At 38.2% G+C, this 12,942-nt stretch overlaps 1 long non-coding RNA gene across 1 annotated transcript; it reads right to left on the bottom strand.

The window, feature by feature from the left end:
* Positions 1-2,879: 2,879 nt before the first annotated feature.
* On the bottom strand, positions 2,880-6,656 carry LOC130556906 (uncharacterized). The gene is made up of 4 exons (XR_008963251.1): positions 4,693-6,656; positions 4,272-4,538; positions 3,498-3,589; positions 2,880-3,370 (listed from the first exon to the last, which is right to left on the bottom strand). It is a non-coding gene; the product is annotated as an uncharacterized LOC130556906 (long non-coding RNA).
* Between the last annotated feature and the right edge of the window lie 6,286 nt (positions 6,657-12,942).

Genomic DNA, 12,942 nt, shown 5'->3' with positions numbered 1-12,942 from the left:
CAGTCACTTTTAAATCAGTCCTTACAAACGGTATGTGGAGCAGCTGGTGAGGGAATGGAATTACATTTATCAAACTGTGAGCGAGTTGTGTGGAAACAGCCGACTGTTAGCATTGATCATTCCCATTATAAGGTCCATACACGCACGCACACGCTTAATGCACATGTAAACACATGTACATGCTGACAAACAGGAACGTTTGGTGTTGCGAGTGTGCCATTTTACACACACAGATAGCGAGCGCCCCATGCGTCCTAGTGCTTTGATAAACCGGACAGCACGTGCCATAGAAAATAATAGAGCTATACAAATAATCACATTTAGAATGAGGCCATGCCTCTGTAAAGTGCTGTTGTTGTGTTTATAATAGTGTGCATGCAAAAATGACTTTTTGTCCTTTCACAGAAGTCAATATACCGTCGCGGAAAAAATAAAGAGAGCATTCCAAATTTTCATTTCTAGATGTGTTGTGATCATTTCAGTCCAGTGATAAATTCATCCAACAGCAATATGAAAGACTGACAGCATGACAAGACACACGAAACTGTCATAAAGATCCAGTCTATCACATAAAAAATAATTTATGAACTTTTCCTAAATACATGTAGAAATATGAGCGTTGTATTGCTTAAATGTGAATCTGAACTTGTTTTCTCTGCAGCATTTGAGGTCTGAAAAAATACAGAGCATCTCTTCTGGTATTTTCACCTGTTTCTCCAGTTTTCATTTTCTGCAGACAAATGCAAATAGAAACAATATTTCCATTAGAATTTTGGTAGAAATATTGTTAGTCGTTCAGAGAATGAAACAAAAACAATCATTTTAGCATTTAGAAATAGTCCATTTTAAAACCAGAAAACGGTCTCTGAAATACTCTCTTAATTTTTTCCGTGGCAGTATGTAAACGTTATGTGGCCCGAAGTTAAATTCCGGCAGACCTCCGCAAAGAATCAATAACTGTAAAATAGTTCAAATTTAATATGAAACAATTAATATACAATAAAATATTAATGTAAATGTATATTACTATAAATTAAATCTAAAATAGATTGTTATATTATATAACATATAACAGAACATGGACCAGAAGTTAACTTCAGGCCAGGCACATGCATCAGATGAAACCGTCTATATATACGTATATATACTGTATATATACAGTATATATATATATGCATACATATACATATACATTCGTTACCTGTTGTTATGAGTTGTTCAATGAACATTAAAATTTGACTTTATAATCCAGAATTCGTGCACACGCACACACACAAGAAATGAGTTGTTCTTTCAGGAGCTCAGAATCCTTACATAACATAAATAAAAAAATAAGGATAATTTAAATTAAGTAAATAAAGTGGGAGAGCAAGATGTACATTTAATTTTACAAATACGTTGTAACGTTAAAAAAAAGTGTTATCTTGTTGTTCCAAACCTGTATGACTTGATTCTTTCTGTGGATGTAAGGCAGAAGTGACAGCTTCAGTCAATGTTCCTTTAGTGTATATTTTACTGAAAGTACAACACAACAGGCCTTCACAATCTGTTTCATTCTCAAGGCCCACCAAAACACCTTTCAATGGGGAAAAAATACACATTTATTATCTTTCAGCAGAAAGTAGTTTTTATTTTCCTTGACAATTGAAAGAATAAAATTGTTCAAATTTATTTTTTTTGTGATGGAAAATTACCCCCAAATTAGAATTTGAATAGTGTAAACAGACCAGAGTTTTACATGATCTTAATGTGAAGCCCTTTTGTGTTCTTGTTTGGAATTATACATACTTTAATACCAAACCACACACTCATAATGGCAGACGATGTCTCGCTGTCTTTTCTGTGTTGTTTTTTCACATTAGATGTTGTGCAGCTCATGTGATGGATTCTCATGGTGGTGCAGCCACAAAGACTTCAGTCCTCTGCAAACTTCTGAATCCACCAATGGATGAAGAATGAATGTCCAGAGCACTCTCACAAGCGTCTCAGTTCAATGGCATTCGGCGGTTTGAACTTTTCTCCCCAGCTGAGTAGGTTTCCCCAGGCGCGCCCGCTGCATTGTGCTACTGCTAAAATAAAGAGGAAAAAATTCAATTCCGGCTTCTTTCATCCATCGAAACCCCACAAGGGAATTACAGAACGCGTGTATAAAAATGAACATTTAAACAGCACTGCGGCGTGTGTATTAAGTGGACTTCAATTTTCCTTTTATTTCATGGATTAAAGTTCAAATGCATGAGAGGGAAAAATCTAAAACCGTACAGCAAGATCTTTACTTGCATATTATACGGTAGAATAGAGAGTATTAGATGTGCAAAGATGAAAAATAATTGATAATTGCGTGAAATTAAGACTTTCTTCATTCTCTTCTCATAGGGTAGAACAGGGTTTCAGACAGCTGACAGCACATCTTACACCAGTCTGAGCTCTTTCTGGCTAACTGGTTAGTCTGGTCTGTTTTGATGGTTTTAGTTTCAGGCGAGTGCACACAATGTACCCTTCACAGGCAGCTCAGTGTGGTTTGTCTTTATCTGTAATGAAAGAGCGAGAGAGAGAGAGACACCGACATCATCTTTACTCTGCAGCAGCTCACATCTGATCGTGACCCTTGACCCTTGCGTTTTCTCCTGAGGCCTTTCAGAGTTCATCCTGACTACACAACTCACAGCAAACAAGACAAGATGGCACAATAACACAATGCTTCCCTATGGACATGAAGCATAACGATGTATCCTGCATTGAAAAAATAATCCTGAAACAGTATCAACATAAAAAAGGGCAAATAATTACAGACAAAATGTATTTTTAATAAACAGTATTTAATATATTTTTCTTTAATACAAAAATATTTATTTATATATCTGAAAAATATCAGTTTATACAAATTTTCTATTTACGATGAGAGAAATAAACATGCGCTTATGGTTTATGATACGTTTTTAAAACTCAGCAAGACAATTGACCATATTTCTCCCTTTATATCCTCTCTCCTTGCGCACTTATTTGAAGTCTTGACTACATAAACCATGAAACATTCACAAGAAAACAAACATCATAACATAAACTGTACTATTATTGTTATTAACAGAAGATTGACTATCATTATCATAACAGCGTGATGTATTCCTTCACATCACACTGTTTTTTCCCGTTCATTGTCAGATTCATGCAGAATTACTGTCATTACGAGACAGAGCTTCTGATCATTCTAAGCTTTTTACTTCCTCACATGATTCGTTTCTATGGCAACCTGCACAATGCCAAAGCTGTGTTGGGCTTCCTGTATTTGAAGTGATTCCGGATCTTCACCGCCAGAGGTGTTTAGATGAGGTGTCAATACCAACTCCATACGTCAGTTCACACGAGGTGTCTGCAGAGACGCAGGTAGAGCGCAAATATTTGTTCATGTGATATTAGTTGGCTGACATTTGTTTAACTCTGTGTGTGTCTCGGCTTTTCTTCTGCAGATCCGAGTCTCGATGCACAAGTGAACTAACCTTAAAGGAGTAGTTCACTTTCAAAATGAAAATTCTGTCATCATCTACATGGGGCTGTTAACAACATTCTTCAAAATATCTTCTTTTGTGTTCTGCGGAAGAAAGAAAGTCATGCAGGTTCAAAATGACAAGAGGGCGTGTAAATGACAGAAATCTCTTCCGGTCGACATTATTGTCATACAGTATCATCCCTGTGTGGAGTAAATGCTCTTATTTATCACATTTAATTCATTTTGTCACTGTCATCATAAACAACATATAAATGACTGTATATCATATCGTAATTGAATCACAAACATGAACGACTTCATGCACATCTGCACAACCGGCGAAAAGCAATAAATCTATTTTCCTAATGCTTTGATAAATGAAAAGCGGCCTCGTTTCTTTGGAGAAGCCACTTCTATTAGCATAATTCAATTATCATGATAATATGTTGCTGACAGCGCTAGCATTAAATAATGACACCCCCCCCCCCTTTACAATTACATATACTCTCAATAACACATTTCATTAACAGAGATAATCTCATTAGAAAAACACACATTCATTAAAATGACTAACAAGCAGAAACCTTCAGACTGGATGTAATCTATAGCTAAAGCTCATAGTTTTATTTACGGAAAATCACACGCATGAATTGATCTTCCGTCGAAGGCGAAACGGAGTATACTTATTGTTTTGCGCATTAAACTGAGAAGGGGAGAAACTGTGAAAGTGATGTAATTAATGAGGTCTGGTAATGAAGATTGAATCTCTCTTTTATGGTCTCACCGAGGTTTCTTGGGGCGATCTCATCCGCTGTCATTACGCGCTCGGCGGCGCGTGCTAATTTGAGATGCAGTCTGATCAATGCACCGCTGTAACGGCCTGTAGGTCAGACACCCTGGTTTTGCTCTACACGTCAGGGGCGGTTTTTTTGCCCTCGTGAAGGACTTTAATGCAGATCTTTACCAAAAAGTGAACAGAAACCCAAAACACGCTGAAGTTAATGAAGGGTGAATCTCTTTCAACGTCCTTCAAGTGTGGGTTTGGAACCATCTGTGACGATAAAAAAAATACATTTAAATAATTGTATTTTAAATTTAGATAAATTATGAATTTTTTCAAATTTTAAATAAATAAAATTTATTTAAAAACATAATTTAAATAAATAAATGAACTAAGGATTTAAAAATGCAATGCAAAATATTACTGTATAATTTTCTCAACGTCAGTCTCTAGACAAATGTTTTTCTCGGAGCCTATTAAAAAAGAAGAAAAAGAGTTCTTACAGAGATCTTCAATGTGAGCTCTGGTTCAGACTGATATGGAATTCAATCTTGCGTGAGATCACAAGCTCCACTGAGTGTTTCAATCACTTCATCTGATTCGTAAACTTCTAATCACTCAAGTCTAGAAGAGGGCTGGTGGAAGGGTTGCTGGCTCACCTGGATACTTCTGTTTCACTTCTCCACTCTTGATGAAGTTTACTGACAGGTCAAAGGTTGCGGCATTTTCTTACCTAGTTATTGACAAATGTGCAATGATTTCACATCGCTGTAATGCAGAGATTCAATAATAATTTTGTAAAATAATAATAATAATAATGTTGTTTTGCAAAATTTGTTTTACTATTATTATTATTATTATTATTATTACACAGTGGTGAAGTATTTATTATAAATTATTTATCTGTGCACATATTTTTTTTATTAATTTGCACGAAATGACCTCTCTTCACTTCTGGTCACGAGGGCGGGGCTGCAATGATTGACCTATGGCAAAATGGCATTCAAATCTTTCACCTTTTAACGATCCAATCAGTTGTCGGAGAATGAAATCAAGTCCCGCCCTACATTTTTTTCTCATTTCAGAAGTCGTTTTACTCGGGTATCCATCACGATTCGGAAAAAACACAATCGCAACTTCCGTTTCACGCCGACGTTAAAACAATATATTTATTTTAAAATACTACTCGATTCTAATCAGGGCAAACCTTCTTAACGCTACGTCGTTCTTAAGTACCTTAAGATACGTGTTTCCCGAAACCTTCTTAGTTAAGTATACCTTCTGTAAGTCTCAACTCAACTCAACTCAACTTTATTTATATAGCGCTTTTACAATTTTCATTGTTACAAAGCAGCTGCACATGAGACACATTGACTACAAGCAAAACAATCAAAGTTGTACCTGCAAAAACAAGAAAAGGTTGAAAACACAGAAGACAGACACACCCACACACAAAACACTCCACACACACAACACGCACACGCACCAACACACACAGACACAGAGACACACACACACACGGATGCGCACGCACACACACACAACACACACACACACACACGTACGTACACAGACAAGTACGCACACACACACACGCTCAGTGAGAGCACACATTTAGGATAAAGGAGAGAGAAGCACAGGTCAAATATAACAGATAATAAATTCCTATATGCAATATTAATTAAGTAAAACTTTAAGATTCTAAAGCAGCCCCCCCGGTCAGGCAGATAGTGCAAAAACAGTATGCAAACGGTGGCGAGGAACCCAAAACTCTAATCGAGAAAAAAAACCTCAGGAGAACCCAGGCCCAACCAGGGGATTCCAGTTCCCCTCTGGCAAAAGCTGCTGCCTCTGCACAAGCTCCAGAGAACTTGCACAACAAGGCTAAATAAAATAAATAAACTTAATAATAAAATAAATTATAGTTTAAGATTATCATTAATAATCTAATAGCATTTGAAGTTTTGTGGTGAAGACATGTCAAGAGACCGCGTCCTTCTTTATCCAGCTCTATCATCTCAGCTCTTGTCAGGTCCCCACTTCCCATTCTCCGCTCTACCATCAGGTCAGGCCATGAACTGCATCCTGCTCGCTGTGGTAACCTTGGAACAATGAGACAAGACTGGCTGAGAGTAGAGTACTGTTCTGTACTCTTTGATGCAACAAGTACATCAGTTGTGTTTTTGGTTCCGGTTGATCTAACTAATGCAGCCTAAACCCTCTGAAGATTTATATTATGGAAGAGTAGTGTATGCAAGATTAAAAAGATGCGTCTTTAGTCTAGATTTAAACTGACAGAGTGTGTCTGCCTCCCGGACAGTGCAGGGAAGACTATTCCAAAGTTTAGGCGCTAGATAGGAAAAGGATCTACCACCTGCACTTGATTTTGAAATTCTAGGTATTACCAACTGACAGGACGCCTGAGAGCGTAATGCACGTGAAGGACTGTAATACAAAAGGAGTTCATTCAAGTACTGAGGAGCTAAACCATGTAAGGCTTTATAGGTAATAAGCAAGATTTTAAAGTTAACGCGATGCTTTATAGGTAACCAGTGCAAGGTTGACAGAACCGGGCTAATATGTTCATACTTTTTTGTACGTGTAAGAACTCGAGCTGCCGCGTTTTGGACCAATTGGAGTTTTTGTAATAAGCCTGCAGGGCAACCACCTAACAGTGCATTACAGTAATCTAGTCTTGATGTCATGAATGCATGAATTAACTTCTCTGCATCTGAGATTGACAGCATATGACGTAGTTTAGATATATTCTTAAAATGGAAAAACGCAATTTTACAGGTGTTGGCGACGTGGCTCTCAAATGACAGATTACTATCGAATAGAACGCCAAGATTCTTTGCTGACGACGAGGGTTTTATGGAACATCCGTCAATAGTTAAACAGTATTCTTGGTTGTTACTTATAGCAGTTTTCGGTCCAATAAGTAACACTTCCGTTTTGTCCGAGTTCAGTAATAAAAAGTTGTTACTCATCCAGTTTTTTATATCGACTATGCATTCCATTATTCGATGGAACTGCTGTGTTTCATGAGGCTTCGAGGAAATATAAAGTTGAGTATCATCAGCATAACAGTGAAAGCTAACTCCGTGTCGCTTTATTATATCTCCTAGAGGTAGCATGTATAATGCGAAGAGCAGAGGCCCTAAGACTGAGCCCTGTGGTACACCGTACTGGACTTGCGATTTGCGTGACACCTCATTGTTTATTGCTACAAATTGAAAACGGTCGGATAAATAAGATTTAAACCATTTCAAAGCTATTCCTTTAATGCCGACATAATTTTCGAGTCTATGTAGGAGTGTGCTGTGGTCAATGGTATCGAATGCAGCACTAAGGTCTAGCAGCACCAATAACGAGATACAACCTCGGTCAGACGCCAATAGCAGATCATTTGTAACTCTGATCAAAGCAGTCTCTGTACTGTGACATGCTCTAAATCCAGACTGGAATTCTTCATTGATGTCATTCCTTTGGAGGAAGGAGCATAATTGAGTTGAAACTACTTTTTCCAGAACTTTAGATATGAAAGGTAGATTCGATATAGGCCTGTAGTTCCTTAGTTCTCTAGGGTCGAGTTGGGGTTTTTTGACAAGGGGCCTTATAACAGCCACCTTATATGCTTTAGGCACATGTCCTAATGTCAGAGATGAGTTAATAATACCAAGAAGAGGATCTATAATTTCTGGGAGCATCTCTTTCAGTAGATTTGTAGGTATAGGGTCTAGTATGCATGTTGTTGATTTAGATGATCTAATAATTTTAGACAGCTCATCTTGATCTACGGTATAAAATAATTGCATTTTCTCCTTAAGGGCGCTGTAGTTAGTTTGTTCAGCGGGTTTCACTTCTGATTGCATTGTTATAATTTTTTCTCTAATATCTTGGATTTTATATGTGAAGTAGTTCATAAATTCATCACTGCTATGCTGATATACAGGATCAGAAGTCACTGACGATTTATTTTTTGTTAATTTAGCCACCGTGTTAAATAAAAACCTAGGGTTGTGCTGGTTTTCTTCTATTAGTGATGAAAAGTAGGCGGATCTAGAAGTTTTTAGGGCTTTCCTGTATTTTCGAATACTATCCTTCCATGCTGTACGAAATACCTCTAATTTAGTTTTCTTAAAGTTGCGCTCCATTTTTCGGGCCGCTTTCTTTAGAGCCTGAGTGTGTTCATTATACCACGGTGTGGGGCTGCCATTTTTAATCTTCTTTAAACGTAGTGGAGCAACTTTGTCTAGCGTTACCGAGAAGGTGGAATTAAAATTTTCAGTGGTAATGTCAAGATCTTCAACGTTATTTCTCATGATTTGAGACAATTCGGGCAGATTATCGAGAAACGCATCTTTGGTAGTTGAAGTTATTGTTCTACCATATTTGTAACAATGAGTTTTATTTGCAGCCGTAGGCCAGTGAAGCAAACATAATACCAGATAATGATCCGAAATGTCTTCACTCTGCTGAAGGATTTTAACGTCGTCCACATTTATACCGTAAGACAGTATTAAATCTAAAGTATGATTACGAAGGTGAGTGGGTCCTGACACATGTTGACTAATGCCCATGGAGTTAAGAGTGTCTTTGAAAGCCATTCCTAAGGCATCTGTAACGTTATCTACGTGGATGTTAAAGTCACCAACGACAAGGAGTCTATCTGCGGCCAGTACTAGTTCTGATAAGAACCCACCAAATTCTTTAATAAAATCTGTGTGGTGCCCTGGAGGCCTATATACAATAGCTAGAATCAATTTAAAAAGTGTTTTATCTTTAGTATTAGGTGTTGAAACATGAAGAACCATGACTTCAAAAGAATTATATTTAGAGTTCGACTTCTGGGAAATGCTAAGAGAGTTATTGTAAAGTGCTGCGACACCTCCCCCTCTGCCTTTTAGACGAGGCTCGTGTTTATAATAATAATCTTGGGGGACAGATTCATTTAAAGCAATATAATCATCTGGTTTTAGCCATGTTTCTGTCAAACAGAGCATGTCTATTTTATGATCTGTTATCATATCGTTAACAAAAAGTGCTTTATTAGAGAGAGATCTAATATTTAGCAATCCGAGTCGTAACAGTTGATTATCTGTATTTTGTTCATGTTTAGTTTGTTTAACGTTTATTAAATTACTTTCAAGAGGTTTACGCATTATTTTATGTTTGCTAATCCGGGGGACAGACACAGTCTCTATTTTGTGATGTTTGGGAGAACGGATTACTACATGTTGTACATTTTGTGTATTCTGCGACGTGAGACGGCAAGCAGACAGTTGGTTAAGCCATACTGTCTGCTCCCTGACCTGGGCCCCAGCGAGTCAAGTTTTAGCATTAGCATTAAGACTTTTTGCCATATTTCTAGACAGGATGGAAGTCCCAGCCCAGGAGGGATGGAGACCATCTCGTTTCAACAGGTCAGGTCTGCCCTCAAAACTCTTCCAGTTATTTATAAAAACTATATCATTCTGCAGGCACCACTCAGACAACCAGCCATTTAGTGATTATAATCTGCTATAAATCTCATCACCACGATAAGCATTGAGGGGGCCAGAGAATATTACAGTGTCTGACATCATGCTTGCGAGCTCACACACCTCTTTAATGTTATCTTTTGTGATCTCCGATTGACGGAGTCGAACATCATTTGTGCCGACGTGAATGACAATCTTACTGAATTTACGATTAGCCTTAGCCAGCACATTTAAATTTGACTTGATGTCAGGCGCTCTGGCTCCCGGTAAACATTGGACTATGGTGGCTGGTGCCTCTATGTTAACGTTCCGAACAATAGAATCACCGATAACTAGGGCACTTTCAGCAGGTTTCTCAGTCGGTGCGTCACTGAGCGGGGCAAACCTGTTCGAGACTGTAATCGGAACGGTCGAGTGATGTTTTGTCCTGCGACTACGCCGTCTCACAGTCACGAAGTTTCCCAGCTGCGGGGGATTTTCAACCGGAACCGAGCTGTGTGCGCTAATGTTGCTCGCATCCAAAGTGTTTTCTATCGTCGTTAAACTCTTACTATCCTCAGATAAAGATTGGATGCGAGACTCTAATTCTAAGATCTTCTCTGTCAGCCTAACTATTTCCCTGCATTTATCGCATATAAAGCCCTCGCAGCTGACAGAGAAGGCTAAGCTAAACATATGACATGAGGTGCAAGTAACAATAATAGGAATAGAAGCCATAACTCACCGGATTTGAAGTGCAATTCCAACTTACCAAGGTTGCTCGATGGATCGTAGTATACTCGCTTAAAAAGAGAAACAGTTAGCACACAAGACAAACCAGAGGCAAGATGATATTCCAGAGTGTGAACAGAAAGCAAGCTAACACGCTATTGCTATGCTAACGGCGTTAAGTTAACTATCACTTTTGGTTTAGACTCTTCCAAGTAAATAACAGGAACAGGGTTATTGAGATATCAGGATAAGTTAGCAACGACAATAATAATTAACGAAAATAAAATACACTAATATTAGAGCGAAGTGATAAGAGCACTGATACAAACAAGCTGCCGGCAGCGATGCAGGAAACAGGAAGCAATGAGACGACGCCTCAGATCGTTCCATCGAAGTCATACTTTCGTAAGGTTGGTCTGGACCGCTCTTAGCTATACCTTATCGCCTTTGATGGTTCATAGCGCTATGCAAAAAGCTTTTCTACATCGCAGTTTAATTTCACATATCAAATTTAATATAATAATTTAATATAAAATTCTATTTAGTATTAAATTTACATTTTTACTTTAACTTAGTTTTAATTTTACAAATAAAATACTCAGGTTAAGTATAAGGTTATTGAAGTGTTTTCGTGAATAAAATTGTCATACACTTATGGTTGTTGACGTTTTTAATTACAGCCTATTATCCCAAGGCACATCAGCTGGCAAACCATTTGACAGGAAAGGCGTAGTCTATATAAAGGGAATCAATGTTATGGGGAGTTTGGTCAAACTATGGCAGCGAGACAGCGAACAGTTGTCTTAAATCAAAGACGGCCCTGTCCGCGGAGCCAGTTAGTGTATTTGCACAATTTCATTAGAGAACATTTTAGTGCCCTGGCTACCATGTCAGAAAAGAAAATTCTACACAAATGTAGCCTGCCACGGGAGCAAATTCTGCAGCTCTTGCATCTTGTTGGCCCAACTTTGTGGAGACAAACTCGACGGAGCTCCCCCTCAGCCCCGAAAATCAGCTGCTGCATGGCGGCTCTTCGTTTTTATGCCGTGGGGAGTTTTCTGGAGGTGTTTGGGGATGAATATGGGCTGAGAAAGACCTCGGTGTGGCGGTGCGTTCACTCAGTGACAAACATCCTGCTCCATCATGCCACCGATTACATACGTATGCCTTTCGCCAGGCACGACGTGATGGAGGCACATCAAGGCTTCCATTGCGGGTGTCCCGCGAGTGATTGGCATTCTGGATGGGACACTTATCCCTATACACAAATGAGTGATTTACGCCAATAATGTGAATCAACACAGATCGTGGAGAACATTAACACACGATGGCAAACTATGAGAATATAAATGACCCTTTCAAAAACAAGTAAAGCCAAACCGCCAGTTAATGTAACTGGTTAACGCAGAAAACATATGGCCGTGAGGGATCGGACACTTGCAAAATTATAAATACATACACACACACATATTTCTTTCTTTATTTATACTATTTCAGTGAGCCCTGATAAATGCTATTTCTACTATTTCTTAAGCGTTTCTTTATAATAAACATTGTTTTCTCAATACTTGACCCACTCTATAAGGTAAGGTAGAGCGAACAATCGATTCTCGAGGCATCGATATCAACCTATTCAGCACCACCACCATGGACAGCACCTGCTAACGTCGCACTTAAGAAGGTTTACCTTAAGTAACCTCAAAAGGTATAGTTCGGGGAACACGCTTAGAAAAGGTACAACTTGAGTGAAGGCAGTGGTTCTCAAACTGGGGGCCTCCAAGATGGATCCAGGGGGCCACAGATTTTGTGGCATTTTATGAAATATAGAAATTTATCATAGATTTTATGCAATCAAACATCAGAAAAATGACACCACCAACCAAACGAATTGAGGTTCCAGCATTGTATAACTGAATGTTTTTGGTTTAATTACAATTCTAAGTTTAAGATTATACGTCTTTATATGGGGGGCCGCAAAGCGATGCACTTAACACAAAGGGGGCCTTACAACGAAAAAGTTTGAGAACCACTGAGTTAAGGTGTACCTTTAGAGTCTTCGTAGTGCGCTAAGAGACAACGTTATCGGGAAACGCAGCCCGGATCATTATTTATAATAATACTTTTCCTCTAAGTTATGAAATGATCTGATTGTATTGAAATTACACTTACGTTTGTTTCTCCATCATTGGTCTCTAAATATGACTTAATGTCTAGGAATAAGAATATAATATGATTAATTTACATAGCTGTCTATGAGTGAAATGAGTCATGATTTCACACATCACTTAACTCCTTAATTAGTCTGCGATGTGATTAATTTCACACAGAAAGCAAAGAGTCAATGATCTTTGTAATAAAGCAGCAGATATATAATCATTCACTGACGCCGAGAGACCATCAGAGGTTATGAATTAGGCAAACCAATTAACATTCTTACAATTATCTAGCTGATGGGTGTAGTCAACAGCCTAAACAATCTA

The sequence above is a fragment of the Triplophysa rosa genome, linkage group LG7, assembly GCF_024868665.1.
Source record: "Triplophysa rosa linkage group LG7, Trosa_1v2, whole genome shotgun sequence".
Classification (NCBI taxonomy): Eukaryota; Metazoa; Chordata; class Actinopteri; order Cypriniformes; family Nemacheilidae; genus Triplophysa; species Triplophysa rosa.
Note: the sequence above shows the minus strand (reverse complement) of the source record. Positions and strands in the feature narration are given on the sequence as shown.